General features: G+C 44.3%; 1 protein-coding gene across 6 annotated transcripts in view; it reads left to right on the top strand.

The window, feature by feature from the left end:
* The first annotated feature begins 11,610 nt into the window (after positions 1-11,610).
* Positions 11,611-15,343, top strand: part of baz2a (bromodomain adjacent to zinc finger domain, 2A) — a 51,878-nt gene continuing 48,145 nt past the window's right edge. For all 6 annotated transcript variants that reach the window (XM_034172827.1, XM_034172824.1, XM_034172825.1 and 3 more), the window contains exon 1: positions 11,611-11,813. The gene's annotated coding sequence lies outside the window, so the exon portion shown is untranslated. The remainder of the gene's footprint in view (positions 11,814-15,343) is intronic.

Below are 15,343 nucleotides of genomic sequence, written 5' to 3'. Positions count from 1 at the left end.
CTCAGCTGAGCGGTACATCCTAAGAGACTTTCACTTTGATTAAAAATGAATCATGTTTAAAGGGAGTAGGCCCAGCTGTTCCACTGTTGTGGTTTATGTTCATGATTTATGAAAATGGTAAATGTGTAGAGGTGAAAATTGGGTGTATTTACTGATTAGATTTCTAAAGCCTTCCATGTGCTGTGAATTAGACATCCAGGAAGACACTCTTTCTGTATGTTGACCTTTCACTGTTTCCTTTTACTTGTTTAATCTCTGCTTGTAAAATTGGAGTTGTCACAGGATGCTTTCATAATCTTAGAGTATCATATCTACCATAGTATGTTAACAGTTTCTCTCTCCATTGTCCCCCCAGTATGTACACTAATGAAGACTGTAAAAACAAGGTAAAACATTTTTTGCAGGAGGTTGTTGGTCCTCAAGATAATGTTTTCTCGCAATCAAATGTCTTTACTTTTATCTAGATATGTTTTGGCAAGGGAGTATCAATAATGCAGAAATGTGTAATGAGCAAATTATATTTGAACTGTCAGTTTGTGAGGCGAGTAAAGATGAATTGCAGTGGAAATTCCTTTTTTATTGTCTACATCTTTCTAATAAACTCAAATCATTTCAGATGTCTTTATTATTCTCATTCTCAATCTTTACAGTCCCCCTGTAATGTCTTTGTGTCACTGAAATTTTAAGTTTTATTCCCCACCTGCCTAGGAAAAAGTTTGCAGAGAACACAGTTGAGACCACCTTGTGTACATCTGAACAATTGCCACTACATGTCCGAGGTCCTTGAACTCAACCATATCACATTTTGCATATGGGTAGTTCCAGTAGGATAGCAATCACTGAAGCAGCATGGCTTATGTAGTAATCGTCATTGGGGGATCAGTAAGTTCACAGTCTAGTTACGGTTCTTATAGTCTGTTAAGCCCACAAAAATGAGACACCTGTCAACTTGCTGTTTAGGACTTGTCAAAATTTTACCCAAAGCTTGGCGAGTAATTTAGCAAGGAGCTCAAGTTTTTGGTGGTTAACTATCAAGTGAAATTTGTTAGTGATGCAATTTTAGTTGATAATTTTATGGAATTCCATTTTGACTGAGCTGTAGCGTCAGCCATTGACATTGTAGTCATGATTACACTGGGCCACACCAGCCATGCTTACAAATTTTAAAACCCAAAGGTTAGTGAGTACTCTTTTATTTATTGTCTTGTCATCTTCTCTCGCACACTTTAAAAAAAAAAAAAAAAAAAAAAAAAAACAGGAATGAGGGGTCAGCTCCTAAGGACTGAAAGGAAATAGAATACAAGTGAAAATTTGGCTGGTACAAGCAAATTACTTCAGATTAAAATATAAAACGGATTAAAAAGGAAATTAAGAGGCTGTATTTTGTATTCTGAAACTCAGCCACCTGGGGTGTGCAGCCAGTAAATTCTGAGGGTAGAAGGAGGAAAGGCATTCACTGTAAATTGTCAAATCTCAATGGTATAGTGATGAAGTGGTGGACTTGAGATCACAGGATTCTGTGTTCAAACCCCAGACAGAAAATCACTAAGGGCCTTTGGGCAAGGTCCTCAGTTCCCAAGTTGCTCCTGGTGTGTAGTGAGCACCTTGCATGACAGCACCCTGACATTGGTGTGTGTGTGAGAATGTGATGCATCATTGTAAAGCACTTTAAGCTTCTGATTCAGACAGAAAAGCACTATATAAATGCAATCCATGCAAGCCTATAAAATGAAGAGGGTTGCATCAGGAAGGGCAGTCTTAATTTTCTACCAAATCAAAATGCAGATCACAAATTGAGAGGACTGTAACCGCTGCTTCATTGTACAACAGAGTCCTGGCAGCTTCTGTTGGGTGAGGAAGAGGTGGAGAATGTCTGAAGGCAGTGGGAGAAAAGGAACGTTGTGTGGATGTGAGTCTGGACTTTGAATGTTGGCAGTTTGACTAGTAAAAGGAGAGAAGCAGGAGAAAGCAAGCCAGTGGAGGGAAGTATGGTAAGGCCAGGAGGCTTAACATGTTTCCATTATGACACAGATAAATTACCATAAAGGGGTGTGACTAGCACCCCCCCCCCCCCCCCAACACACACACCCTGGCTTGTCACCGACAGCTCCCAGTGAGTGTTTTTCTGTTGAAAAGACAAAGAACAAGCCACATGTATTTAAAAGCTGGTAATGCATATACATGTGAAACACGTAGAAATAGCCAGTGAAAAAGCGTTTAACTTTTAAACGTGTTTAAAAAAAAATAGTTTTGGCAATATAGTGATAGGAATAAAACACCTGAAGTTAAATATATTGTCATAACAGTTTTCAGAGAACAACAACAAAAAAATGTAATGCATGGTATAATTAAACAATTTAAGTAAAACGAATAACAAAAACTATCCATTTTCTTCCGCTTTATCCAGAGTAGGGTAGCGGGAGCAGCAGCTCAAGCAAAGTCGCCCAGACCTCCAGATCCATACACACCTCCCCCAGCTCCTCCGGGGGAACCCCAAGCCAGCCAAGAGACATAGTCCCTCCAGCATCTCCTGGGTCTTCCTCCTCCCGATGGGACGTGCCCGGACTCAAGAGTTGAAATCCCCCAGGAGAACAATGGAGTCCCCATTGTAGAGTTCCTCCCGCGTAATAAAAACTACAATGAAATAATGTTAGTAACTGAAAACATGGCTTGTTTACTAGTTTTTCTTAAAGGCACCCACCTTTTTCAGGAAATGATACCATACATGGGCCAAAGCTTGGAATTAAATTTGAACACAAATGGTCAATCCTCCCCATCTAGCTGACACCTTATCGTGGTGGGGGAGTTTGCGTACCCGGATGATCCTAGGAGCTATGTTGTTGGGGGCTTTGTGCCCCTTGTAGGGTCTCCCAAGGCAAACAGGTCCTAGGTGACAGGTCAGACTAAGGGCGGTTCAGAACCTCCATGACCAGTAAAAAACCAAGGACCAAAACCAGCCAGGCCTGGGGTTGGGGCTCGCGCGCGAGTGCCTGGTGGTCGGGCTGGGCTCAGCCTGAAAGAACGACGTGGGCCCGCCCTCCTGTGGGTTCACCACCTGCAGAGCGGCCCATGGGGGTCGGGTGCAGAGAGGATTGGGTGGCGGTCGAGGGCGGGTGGCCCGGCGGCCCAGTCCATGCTCACAGCCCCTGGCTTTTGGAACGTGGAATGTCACCTCGCTGGGGGGGAAGGAGCCTGAGCTTGTGTGGGATGTTGAGAGATACCGACTAGAGATAGTTGGGCTCACCTCCACACACAGCTTGGGCTCTGGTACCCAACTCCTGGAGAGGGGCTGGACGCTTCATTTTTCTGGCGTTGCCCATGGGGAGAGGCGGAGAGCTGGTGTCGCATTGCTTATTGCTCCCCAGCTCAGTCGCCATGTGTTGGAGTTCACTCCAGTGAACGAGAGGGTCGCGTCCCTACGCCTTCGGGTCGGGTACAGGTCTCTCACCGTTGTCTCGGCCTACGGGCCGAGCGGCAGTGCAGAGTACCCAATCTTCTTGGAGTCCCTGGGTGGGTTACTAGATAGCGCTCCAACTGGGGACTCCATTGTTCTCATGGGGGATTTCAACGCCCACGTGGACGGCGACAGTGAGACCTGGAGGGGGATGATCGGGAAGCATGGCCTCCTCAATCTGAACCCGAGTGGTGTTCAGTTGTTGGACTTCTGTGCTAGTCACAGTTTGTCCATCACGAACACCATGTTCAAGCACAAGGGTGTCCATAAGTGCACGTGGCACCAGGACACCCTGAGCCGGAGGTCGATCAACTTTGTAGTTGTATCATCTGACCTTCGGCCACGTGTCTCGGACACTCGAGTGAAGAGAGGGGCAGAGCTGTCGACCGATCACCACCTGGTGGTGAGTTGGAGCCGCTGGGAGGGGAGGAAGCCGGTCAGACCTGGCAGGCCCAAACGTATTGTGAGGGTGTGCTGGGAATGACTGGCGGAACCCTCTGTCAGCGAGGTCTTCAACTCCCACCTCCGGGAGAGCTTCTTCCAGATCCCGGGGGAGGTTGGAGACATGGAGTCTGAGTGGACCATGTTCTCCACCTCCATTGTCGATGCAGCCGCTCGTAGCTGTGGTCGCAAGGTCTCTGGTGCCTGTCACGGTGGCAGTCCCCAAACCTGGTGGTGGACACCAGAAGTAAGGGATGCTGTCAAGCTGAAGAAGGAGTCCTACTTATCTTTGTTGGTAGGTGGGACCCCGGAGGCAGCTGACAGGTACCGGCAGGCCAAGCGTGCCACAGCCCATGCGGTCGCAGAGGCAAAAACTCGAGTCTGGGAGGAGTTCGGGGAGGCCATGGAGGAGGACTATCGGTCGGCCTCGAAGAGATTCTGGCAAACCGTCTGACGCCTCAGGAGGCAGAAGCAGCTCTCCACCAGCACTGTTTACGGTGCGGGTGGGGAGCTGTTGACCCTGACTGGGGATGTTGTCGGGCGGTGGAAGGAATACTTCGAGGATCTCCTCAATCCCATCGTCACGTCTTCCGAAGAGGAAGCAGAGATTGGGGACTCAGAGGTTGACTCATCCATTACCCAGGCTGAAGTCACCGAGGTGGTTAGAAAGCTCCTCGGTGGCAAGGCTCCTGGGGTGGATGAAATCCGTCCTGAGTACCTTAAGTCTCTGGATGTTGTGGGACTGTCTTGGCTGACACGCCTCTTCAACATCGCGTGGCGATCGGGGACAGTGCCTCTGGATTGGCAGACCGGGGTGGTAGTCCCTCTGTTTAAGAAGGGGGACCGGAGGGTGTGTTCTAACTATAGGGGGATCACACTCCTCAGCCTCCCCAGTAAGGTCTATTCCAGAGTACTGGAGAGGAGAATTCGACTGATGGTCGAACCTCGGATTCAGGAGGAGCAGTGTGGTTTTCCTCCTGGTCGCGGCACACTGGACCAGCTCTACACGCTCCATCGGGTGCTCGAGGGTTCATGGGAGTTTGCCCAACCAGTCCACATGTGCTTTGTGGATCTGGAGAAGGCGTTCGACCGTGTCCCTCAGGGCACCCTGTGGGGGGTGCTCCGGGAGTACGGGGTCCTTTGCTAAGGGTTATCCGGTCCCTGTACGACCGCAGCAGGAGCTTGGTTTGCATTGCTGGTAGTAAGTCAAACCTGTTTCCAGTGCACGTTGGCCTCCGCCAGGGCTGCCTTTTGTCACCGGTTCTGTTCATTATTTTTATGGACAGAATTTCTAGCCGCAGGGTGTAGAGGGGGTCTGGTTTGGGAACCACAGAATCTCGTCCCTGCTGTTTGCGGACGATGTGGTTCTGTTGGCTTCATCAAATAAGGACCTTCAGTGTGCGCTGGGGCGGTTTGCAGCTGAGTGTGAAGCGTCCGGGATGAAAATCAGCACCTCCAAATCCGAGGCTATGGTTCTCGACCGGAAAAAAGGTGCTTTGCCCTCTTCAGGTTGGTGGAGTGTCCTTGCCTCAAGTGGAGGAGTTTAAGTATCTCGGGGTCTTGTTCACGAGTGAGGGACGGATGGAGCGTGAAATGGATAGACGGATCGGTGCAGCATCTGCAGTGATGTGGTCGCTGTATCGGACTGTTGTGGTGAAGAGAGAGCTGAGTAGGGGGGCAAAGCTCTCGATTTACCGATCGTTCTACATTCCGATCCTCACCTATGGTCATGAGATTTGGCTCATGACCGAAAGAACGAGATTGCGAGTACAACTGGCCGAGATGAGTTTCCTCCGCAGGGTGGCTGGGCGCTCCCTTAGAGATAGGGTGAGGAGCTCGGTCACTCGGGAGGAGCTCGGAGTCGAGCCGCTGCTCCTCCACATCGAAAGGAGTCAGTTGAGGTGGCTCGGGCATCTTTTCTGGATGCCCCCTGGACGCCTCGCTGGAGAGGTGTTCCGGGCACATCCCATTGGGAGGAGGCCCGGGGGAAGACCCAGGACACGCTGGAGGGACTACATCTCTCGGCTGGCTTGGGAACGGCTTTGGGTTTCCCCGGAGGAGCTGGGGGAGGTGTGTGTGGATCCGGAAGTCTGGACGGCTTTGCTTGAGCTGCTGCCCTCGTGACGCGACTCCGGATAAAGCGGAAGAAAATGGATGGATGGATGGACAAATGGTCAATAATATTAAACGAAATAAATGCAGAATGTATATATGCATCCCACTATGGCCAAAATAATGTACACCAATTAAATATTTAATCATCAGATGAATCAAATGAAACAATAGGATGAATAATTAATGAGTTAAGGGTATGAGGAGCTGTATTTTAGAAGAAGTCAATTTATCATGTTATGTGGAAAAAAACTTGCAACTTCCATTGGGACATAAACCACCTGTAAATGTATTAAAGAATGAACATGTGACATTTCACATATTTAAAAAAAAAAAAGTTTAAAAGAGAATTATTTTCACCATCTGTTTGTGCACATTTAGATAATAGTTTTTCAGATGGATTTGTATTACCCGCATTTTAAATTATATGAATGTGGCCTGCAAGTAACACTTTTCAACAACAAAATGCTCACTCGATGGTGTAAGTAATGAATGGGAGGTGAACAGACATACTGCCCTATGTTAACTGGCCCTGAGAGATGTCACTGATGAGGTGGAGCCGTGTAGATGCACCATTTTATGTTAATTGTCCTGAGTCATACTACGTTTGGGGTGGGGGGGGGGTGAATACGCAACCAGCAACATCACAGGCAGGTTCAAATTCTTGTATTATAGTGTGGATGACAGTTGAAATGATGTTGGGGTCATTCTAAAGGAAGAGTATATTCAAGAAGTGTTGGAGGTTCAATGAAGTATGTGATGTTGAAATTCGAAGGGGTGGTGATAGATAGATAGATTGATAGATAAATACTTTATTAATCCTGAGGGAAACTGTGGCATCTGTCGCTCTCATTCATACATATAAAAGTTACACAACAAGTTAAAAAATAAGTTAATGAATAAAAACAGCACCGAGACAAATTAATAAATAAATAGTACAAGAACAGTATATAAAGTGCAACAAGTGACAGGAGTCAAAGCACCTGACACTATGTTTAGGCATTTATAGCCCCCATCTGCTGCCCCTGGCTGATGTGGTTACATTATACAGCCTGATGGCCCGAGGGACAAATGAGTTCTTCAGTCTGTCAGTAGAGCATTTGAGGGAGAGGAATCTGGAACTGAAGGTGCTCCCCTGCTTGGATATCATGGAGTTCAGGAAGTGGCTCTGATTGGACAGGACTGCCCTGATCTTGGAGAGTGTTCTCCACTCCAGCACTGTACTGATGAATACACTGTATAGCATATGTACTGATGAATGTCATCAGTACATATGCCCCACTGGTAGGTTGTAAGATGGAGGAGAAACATTTCTGGAGTTACATGAGGTAGTAGAGATTGTAACCAAGAGTGGTGATTGGCACAGACTTCAATGGGCATGTTGATGAAGGGAACAGAGGTGACAAGGAAGCATGGGAACGTAGAAGAGTAGATGGTAGTAGAGTTTTTGAAGCACACCGTATGGTGGTTTGACGGATGACCAGAGGTGAAGAAGTGGAAGAGAGAACTGAACCGAGGATCAGAAGGTGGATTGGATGGTGAAGCTGGAAGGAGGAAGACTGTTTTGTGAAATTCAGGGTGGAGGTGAAGTGATTTTGGACAACTTGCCAACTACTCATTCCAGATGAGAGATAAAACTGCAGGCAGGGTGGAGTGGGTGGAGAAATGTCACTGAAATGATTTGTGACAGAAGGACATTTGCAAGAGTGAAAGGGAAAGTTTACAAAATGGTAGTGAGACCAGCTATGTTTGGCTTAGAGGAGGCGGTGCTAACCAAAAACAGAGGAGGCAGATCTGCAGGTGACAGATCTAAAGATGCTGTGATTTCCTTCCTCCGTGATGAAGATGGACAGGATTATGAATGGGCACATCAAGCACAGGCAGGTCGGTTTGGAGACAAAGTCAGAGAAGCGAAACTGAGATGGTTTGGATGTGTGCAGAGGACGGACCCATAAGGATGCTGAGGATGGAGCCACCAGGGACCAGAAGAAGAGGGAGGCCAAAGAGGAGGTTTATGGATGTGTGCTGAGGGAGGACACAAGTTTTTGGTGTGTCAGAAGAAGATGCAGAGGACAGGGTGAGCCAAAGTAGAAGAAGAATATTGTGTATAAATTTTTGCAGTTACATGTGTTTTGGGTTTCATATTTCACATCCCCAATGTGTCTGTATTCTCTTTATCAGTATATCGAGAAATGATTCTGCTGTAGTCAAAATTTTGGCATTAAACATTTATTAGGCCCACTTCCAAAGATATGCAGGTTATGTGAACTGGTGACTCTAAATTGGCCAAAGATGTGAGTGTAAATGTCTTTGTCTACACATGGCCCTGAAATAGACTGTCCGTATAGTGTACACACCACTGGGTTAGGCTCTAGCTTCCATCACCCCCCACCTCCACCCTCACCTTTGACCCTTAATTGCAATAAGTTGGTTCATGTTAATTTTTTATAACAGATGTAAAATTGTATGTACCCATAAATATCATGATACACCACTCCACGACTAGGAAAAATTCTTTAATTTTATGCAGTTGTATTGGAGGATCTGACAGTGTCAGACATGATAATAAAATAGGCCTTTTGGTTACCTTTGAGTGTCAGGATCACTCCTTTATTTTTTAATTTGCTTTAGACAGTTTGTGCTGTACAGAATGTTTCTGAAAAAGCACAGCATGTATCTATTTGTTTCTCCTCCTCACCACAGGCATCCAAACATTAACGCACTGCTTGTTCGGTGTGTGCTATTTACGAAAAGCAAACCCTGAGAAGGCATGGCTGAGGTGGTGAAGGTTGGTCACACACAATGTTGTGAAAATGTGCAGTGTGAAATAAATCTGCTGTCAAATGTAATACAGTTGAAATGCTATTATATCATGGGACATGCAATGCTGTGTTTCCAAAGCCAAGTTGGATCAGCGTCGACTTCAACAACTGGAAAGACTGGGAGGACGACTCAGATGACTCTGATGATGGGCAACTCTGACTAATTCACTGACATATGCACAACTGTGGACCAAAGATGCAGCTGTTTCACCTCAGTTTCTGTCTTGATTGTCACTTCTGTGGGTCAGTACAGTCTATCACATAAGCATGCATCATTTAGTTTACAGTACATTAATCATGCATAGTCATTCATCATTATGTCCCCTCCAAACTAAGGTTTTATGGGAATGGTTGGGGGGGGGGGGGTTATAGGAATTGCTTCTTCTTTCAGTGAGTCTTGTAAGCACAACTCCTCTTCCTCCTCCTGAAACAGATAATGGATTTTAATTAAACTTCACACAATGGTAGCATACCATATAAAATAAGAAGCAAGTAATAGTAATGTTAGTGGTAGTAAGTCCTTATAGACCCTGTGACCCATCAGGCAAGTGCTCATCTCTGGTTTTCCCCTGGACAGGATGTCTGTACATTGCAAGTTATTACCCAGTCAAGGCTGGAACCCATTTTACAACTGGGTGGACTGAATCAATGCAAATCAATGCAGAGTTTTGTCCAAGGACGCAGACAGGTATCACAAGTGGGATTCGACCCAGATCTACACAAATAAATTGCCACCAGGGCCGGTTTCATCACAAATAAAAAACGAGCAGTCAGAGATTTGATGTCCAATCTGGACCCGGATCACCTCCAAAATTCAGTGGAGTCTTCCATTCCCTTTTAATATTCCATCTGTGGTGCAAATTTGGTGAGAATCCATGAAGTTGTTTAGACATAATCCTTAAAAGTGTAGATAAAAGAGAAATCTTGATCCACAATCCGAATCCAGATCTGGATCACCTCCAAAATTCAGTGGAGTCTTCCATGCCCTAATATCTATCTGTGATGTAAGTTTGGTGAGAATCCATGAAGTAGTTTTGACATAATCCTTCAAAGTGTACAGTTGTATGCAAAAGTTTGGGCACCTCTGATAATTTTCATGATTTTCCTTTATAATTCATTGGTTGTCTGGATCAGAAATTTCAGTTAAATATATCACAACAGACGAACACGCTGATATTTGAGAAGTGAAATGAAGTTTGTAGTATTTACAGAAAGTGTGCAATAATTATTTAAACAAAATTAGACAGGTGCATAAATTTGGGCACCCTTGTCAGTTTATTGATTTGAATACATTTATAGCACTATTTATGATGGATGGATGGATGTGCCATGAAAGAAAAGTGGCCTCTGTGTATGTGTGTGCACCTTCGGAAGAGCTGACATTTGTTGTTTGGTATGCTTATGTATTTTGGGTCAAGGATGAATGTCGTGAAAACAGAAAGTTGATAGGACTATATAGTTGGAGAAATTAGGGGTATTGGGTAAAAAAACAGTGAACAATTGACATTTATATCACCATTAATCAGTCCCTGGTAACCAGACAAGCTCTGAACAAAGGAAATATTTCAACCTTGCCAGTTGTAAAACATGTCAACTAAATGTGCCAAATAATAAAAACAATTATTCACAAAATGTTCTCATTTTAATATTGTGCACTTTCAGTTAAAATCATTATAGAAACTTTGCAAAATTTATTACCACCCTTGAAAAAATGTCAGCTACCTATTTTATAAACACTTTCCAATGTCGAACCCATGGAACCCACAAGGCATAGCCCTAGTTTCTGATTTAATATTGCAGATAATGAACAACATGCTGGTTGATGTTGAGTTTCCTGATTTTGATGGTATTGATAATGCAAGAATCTTTTTTTTTTCTTTTGCATGTAGTTGTGCATTTATGAAATTAAAAAGCAGAAGACTCCTGTCAGATGATCTTTGAACATTGTGCTTTTTTTAGGATGACTCTCTCGTAATGATGGGAAGTAAGTTAAAGTGGTGGACTTTAAGTCAAGGATGATTTCATGAGATTTTAACCCAGATGTCGCTTCGGGATTCAGTTTGTAGTAGGGCGGAAAAGGGGGGTGGGGGTGGTGGTGGAGAATGTGCAGTTTAGGGGTCCCGAGGACCTGGGTTGGGAACCACTACTTGTGCATCATCTCGGGCTAAGACACAAACAATTGAATGGCGGCAGAGCTCACTCTTAAATCCTCTCCAGTAATGCCAGTTTTAATCTCTGGGTTCTTTGGCCGTAGTAGTTTTCATGCGTTTAGAATCAGGTTTTCCGTGACAGCGCGGCCTTATTTTTACCACTGCGGGCCTGATTGTTCGGCGTTAGGACCCAGACGCCACCTGACTCATAAGTGGTTTCCTTGGTGTCAGTTGTCCGAAAGATGACTGTTACGTTGCCGTTTCCGCGTTTATAGACAAGTTCCCGTAAAGTTAAATTTTGAACTACCTGTTTAGTCACTGCTTAGTGTTTTTTTTTTTAAAGAAAGAGTTTCCATTAAAGTGAGCATTTACAGCGAATGTATATTCAAAGATAATGTTTGTTGTGCAAATGTGTGCTGTTTTGGTGTTATGTGAATCCAATCACAATACATATTTATTTTTCGTATAAAAGCATTTTAGCAAAAACTAAAAAGTCGCCGTCATTATTTTTCAGCACTAAGATATTAATTTCCACAAATAGTTTTTTTAATTAAAAAAATAAAGTAGCTACTTAATAGAGTAGGTAAAAGTGTATTTTATTGTTGTGAAAAACGACCGGATGTGAGTGGTTACTGTCGGCGAGCGGCTGCTGTAAAGCGCTGTGTTTTGTGATCATGGCTGCGCTGGACCGCACCAGCCATGTTTGCTAATTTAAAACCCAAACGTTGGAGAATATTTGTTTATTATTTATCATCGTGTCGTCTTAATTCACATACTCGCAAGAAAACGAAGGCTGAGAGGCGTCAGCGCCTTCTGAAACCCAAGGACTGAAAGGTTGGCCAACCTGAAGTGAAATAAAAGCGAAACTTTGACTGCTTGGTAGTTTTTAGGATGCTGAATTGCGTGCGGCGTAAACAATAACTTCATCTGGATGCTAGCTAACGTTAGCTTGGGAACAAAAGGAAGCACTTCTTCACCAGCAGTGCATTACGCCCGTTAAATGTATTCGTTATGAACAGACCACCACACATTTATGTCTATGGGTGTATTCTCCATTGGTAATGGGCGTCATGAATTCAAACCAGCGTGGTTGCGGTGATGCTATCCGGCTCGATGCTTAAGGATGCTATTACTTAGCTGATGAATGCTAGCTAGGTCTGTTGTAGTCAGGTAGCTAACTCTTTAAATAACCTTGAAGCTGTCACGGGGGTATTTATTTTCTTCTGGTGTCGTGTGGTAAAATAAACGACCAGTGTGGCAGTTTGACGAATTAAACGAACATTCGCCGTTAGTGGTTTTTAAGTCAGTAAATTGTTTATTAGAGAACGTAGCGAGCCGCAGTTAGCTAACGCGGTGCCTGGCCTGGCTTATCAAATATTTTATACAAGGTTTGTGTGATGTCGGCTGTAAAGTGTTGGGGGCTTTGATACTGCCAGTTGCTCCACTGTAGAAGTTATTTTAGTGTTGCTGTTGAATATGTTCCTCCGTCGTTAGTTTATGCAGACCTGTTTTAAAAGTGTTTTTATACTTGGGCCCTGCGTAGATGATGATGTGTTCAGTTAGCTTCATCAGCGGTAATGATGAACCTTGATCGTAATATTCTGCTTGTCCATTACGGCATTTTGCTGTCACTGACTGCGACATTTTGGTTGCTGCTGTTGGCTCGAAAATGGTGCTGTCACATGCTGTAGGTGCCGAAATCAGTTTCAGTTAAGACCTGTATGTCAGTTATCAGTAACAATGTTTTAAAAATTGGGTAAATTATTATACAATTACATAATCAATGCATTAGTCACAATTAAACAAATAGTCCTTAGGCCAGCTGGAAATGTGGTTCCATCTCGGAGAACCAAAAGTAATTTTCACTTATTTTTGCATCCCCCTAGACATAAATAAAAATGTAATAGATTTGTGGAAATGGTAGTTGTTGCCAGCTGGGGGTCAATTAAGGCTTACCCAGGGGTAAAAATTTAAAAATCCTCCAATCATGTTAGAAATGTTATAATATGTATAGACGGTTGACCATTTCCGGATCACCTTTTTTAAAGTCCCGCTATACCTTTATTGGGTATTGTTGTATTGTGCATTTGGATGTTGTCTTGCTGAAAAAGTCTGGATGGTGTAGCTCTTCTACTTAAAGTGTGAAGCCACATTATGTGTGGTGCAAATAGTTGCCGGAAATGGATCACTTTGCCCGGTTGGGGGCATTCCTGGCATCTGGCTGGAGCCCTTCTAATGCAGAATGATACACACTGTGCCCGAGAATGTGTTTTGAACACAATGATATAAATTATACTTATTAAATGAGAATTTACTTAGTTTCACAAGGCACACTGTTATACGTTTTTACAAGCAAAAAATGAAGTGTGGAGGTGAGATTTCTCCCGAATTAAAAAGTAAAAGCCCCCACATTCATGCCCATTTGTGATGTTGAGATGACCCCCAAAGTACACAAGGCTCACAAGTACTGACACGAGGCTGCTGCTTCAGTGATCCACAACCGGCAAATTTTCATGTCAGAGATAAATGTGCGCAGCAATTAAACAGCAAGACATAACACACTGACATTTTCTACCCAAGTAAATAAGGATTTTCCCACTCTAGAACCAAAAACACTGAATGGCTAACTCACCTTTCCTACGTTTTAGAGATCGTTACTTTCAAACTTGCAGGAATGAGTGAGTGAGAAAACGCGCGCACACCACAGACACCGGGATGTTTTGATTCCTCTGCTGATCACAAGGCTGGCTGGATCCGGTCGAGCTTGTGGTCGTTTGTAGACAAACATCAATCTTTCCATTGGTAATAAGTATTAGCTTATTCACGCTGATTACGAGAAACGGCGGCACAAAAGCTACAGCAGTGATCTGGAACTGGCAATGATCCAGAACTGGCTAAGTGACTTTATATGTCACGGACATGAACGAGCGAAGCTCTTTAGCATCTCACCTTGTCATTTCCAGTTTGTGGCTTTTTACGGCTTTTTATGACATTGTTGTCCGGTTTGTGACTTTTTCTCCACTGGGCAGATTTTTTGTGCCTCCCTAACAGAGGCCAAGCAGGTGTCCCTGTGCATATTCATTCATTCATCTTCTACCGCTTAGTCCAATAAAGGGTCGTGGGGGGCTGGAGCCTACCCCAGCAGTCATAGAGTACGAGGCAGGATACACCCAGGACAGGACGCCAGTCTGTCGCAGGGCCACAAATAGACAAACACAAACACCCACACACACACCTACGGACAATTTTAAAGAGTCCAATCCACCTAACCCGCATGTCTTTGGATGTGGGAGGAAACCGGAGCACCCGGAGGAAACCCACGCAAACACGGGGAGAACATGCAAACTCTACACAGAAAGGCCACGGGAATTGAACCCACGAGCTTCTCGCTGTGAGGCAACAGTGCTAACCACTAAGTCACCGTGCTGCCTGTCACTGTGCATATGTAGTTAATAAACCTCACTCCCAACAGCTCAAAAAGATTATCTGGTCACAAGGCCAGAACCCTGGGTTGTAGCCTTCTGGTCTGACTTCCATGCTGAGGATCATGAGTTCGTGTCCTGAGGGGATTGAATGGGTGGAGTCATAACAACACAATGCAGAGTGCAGCTGCTACACCATAAGAGCAAGGTTCGCAATATGTATATGTCGCGGACATGAAAGGGCGAAGCTCTTCAGCATCTCACCATGTCATTTCCAGTTTGCGGCTTCACCAACCATTGGGGCGATTCCATATGGGTCGTATGGGACATTCAGAGATGCATTTCCAGCCTGGTCAGACAGTGTTAGAGCAAGTACCTACATTTCGGGTGCAGATAGGTTGTGATACCACTGGGCAATATTGCCTTGTGCATACTTTTGATCACAAATGTTTTTGAGGGGAAACGGGCAAAAAAAAAAAAAAAAATCAAATATGTCATACGGGACACAGAAAATTGGTAAAATTCTTTCCAGTAAGTTCAACACAAAAAGTCTGTGAGTTGAATGGAGACAGATTCATGTAACCATGCTGGAAATGTTCCCTAGAGTCTGAAAAGAAGCCAAATGAAACCTTTTCTCATATAAGACTATTTTTTATTAAATGCAGAGACTTTACAAACGTATAGGGGAGTGTGTCATATGGAACATCGTAAATGTGTTGTACGGGACGCTCTGAAAAATGATATGGTTTATCCCAAAACAGTTCTATAATCTGTCATTTCAGTTAAGGTTGTTGCAGCATATGCTGTAGAACAGGGGTGGGCAATCATGTGCATGAAGGGCCGAAGCGCTGCAGGTTTTTCTTGCTACCAATCACCTCAGCAGGTGATTTCATTAATGTTCAGGTGTCTCAGCAGGTAATTTCATTGATAACCAGGTGTTTA

This window comes from Thalassophryne amazonica, chromosome 6 (genome assembly GCF_902500255.1).
Source record: "Thalassophryne amazonica chromosome 6, fThaAma1.1, whole genome shotgun sequence".
NCBI lineage: Eukaryota > Metazoa > Chordata > Actinopteri > Batrachoidiformes > Batrachoididae > Thalassophryne > Thalassophryne amazonica.
The sequence above is the reverse complement of the archived record's forward strand: the minus strand, read 5'-3'. Positions and strand labels throughout refer to the sequence as shown.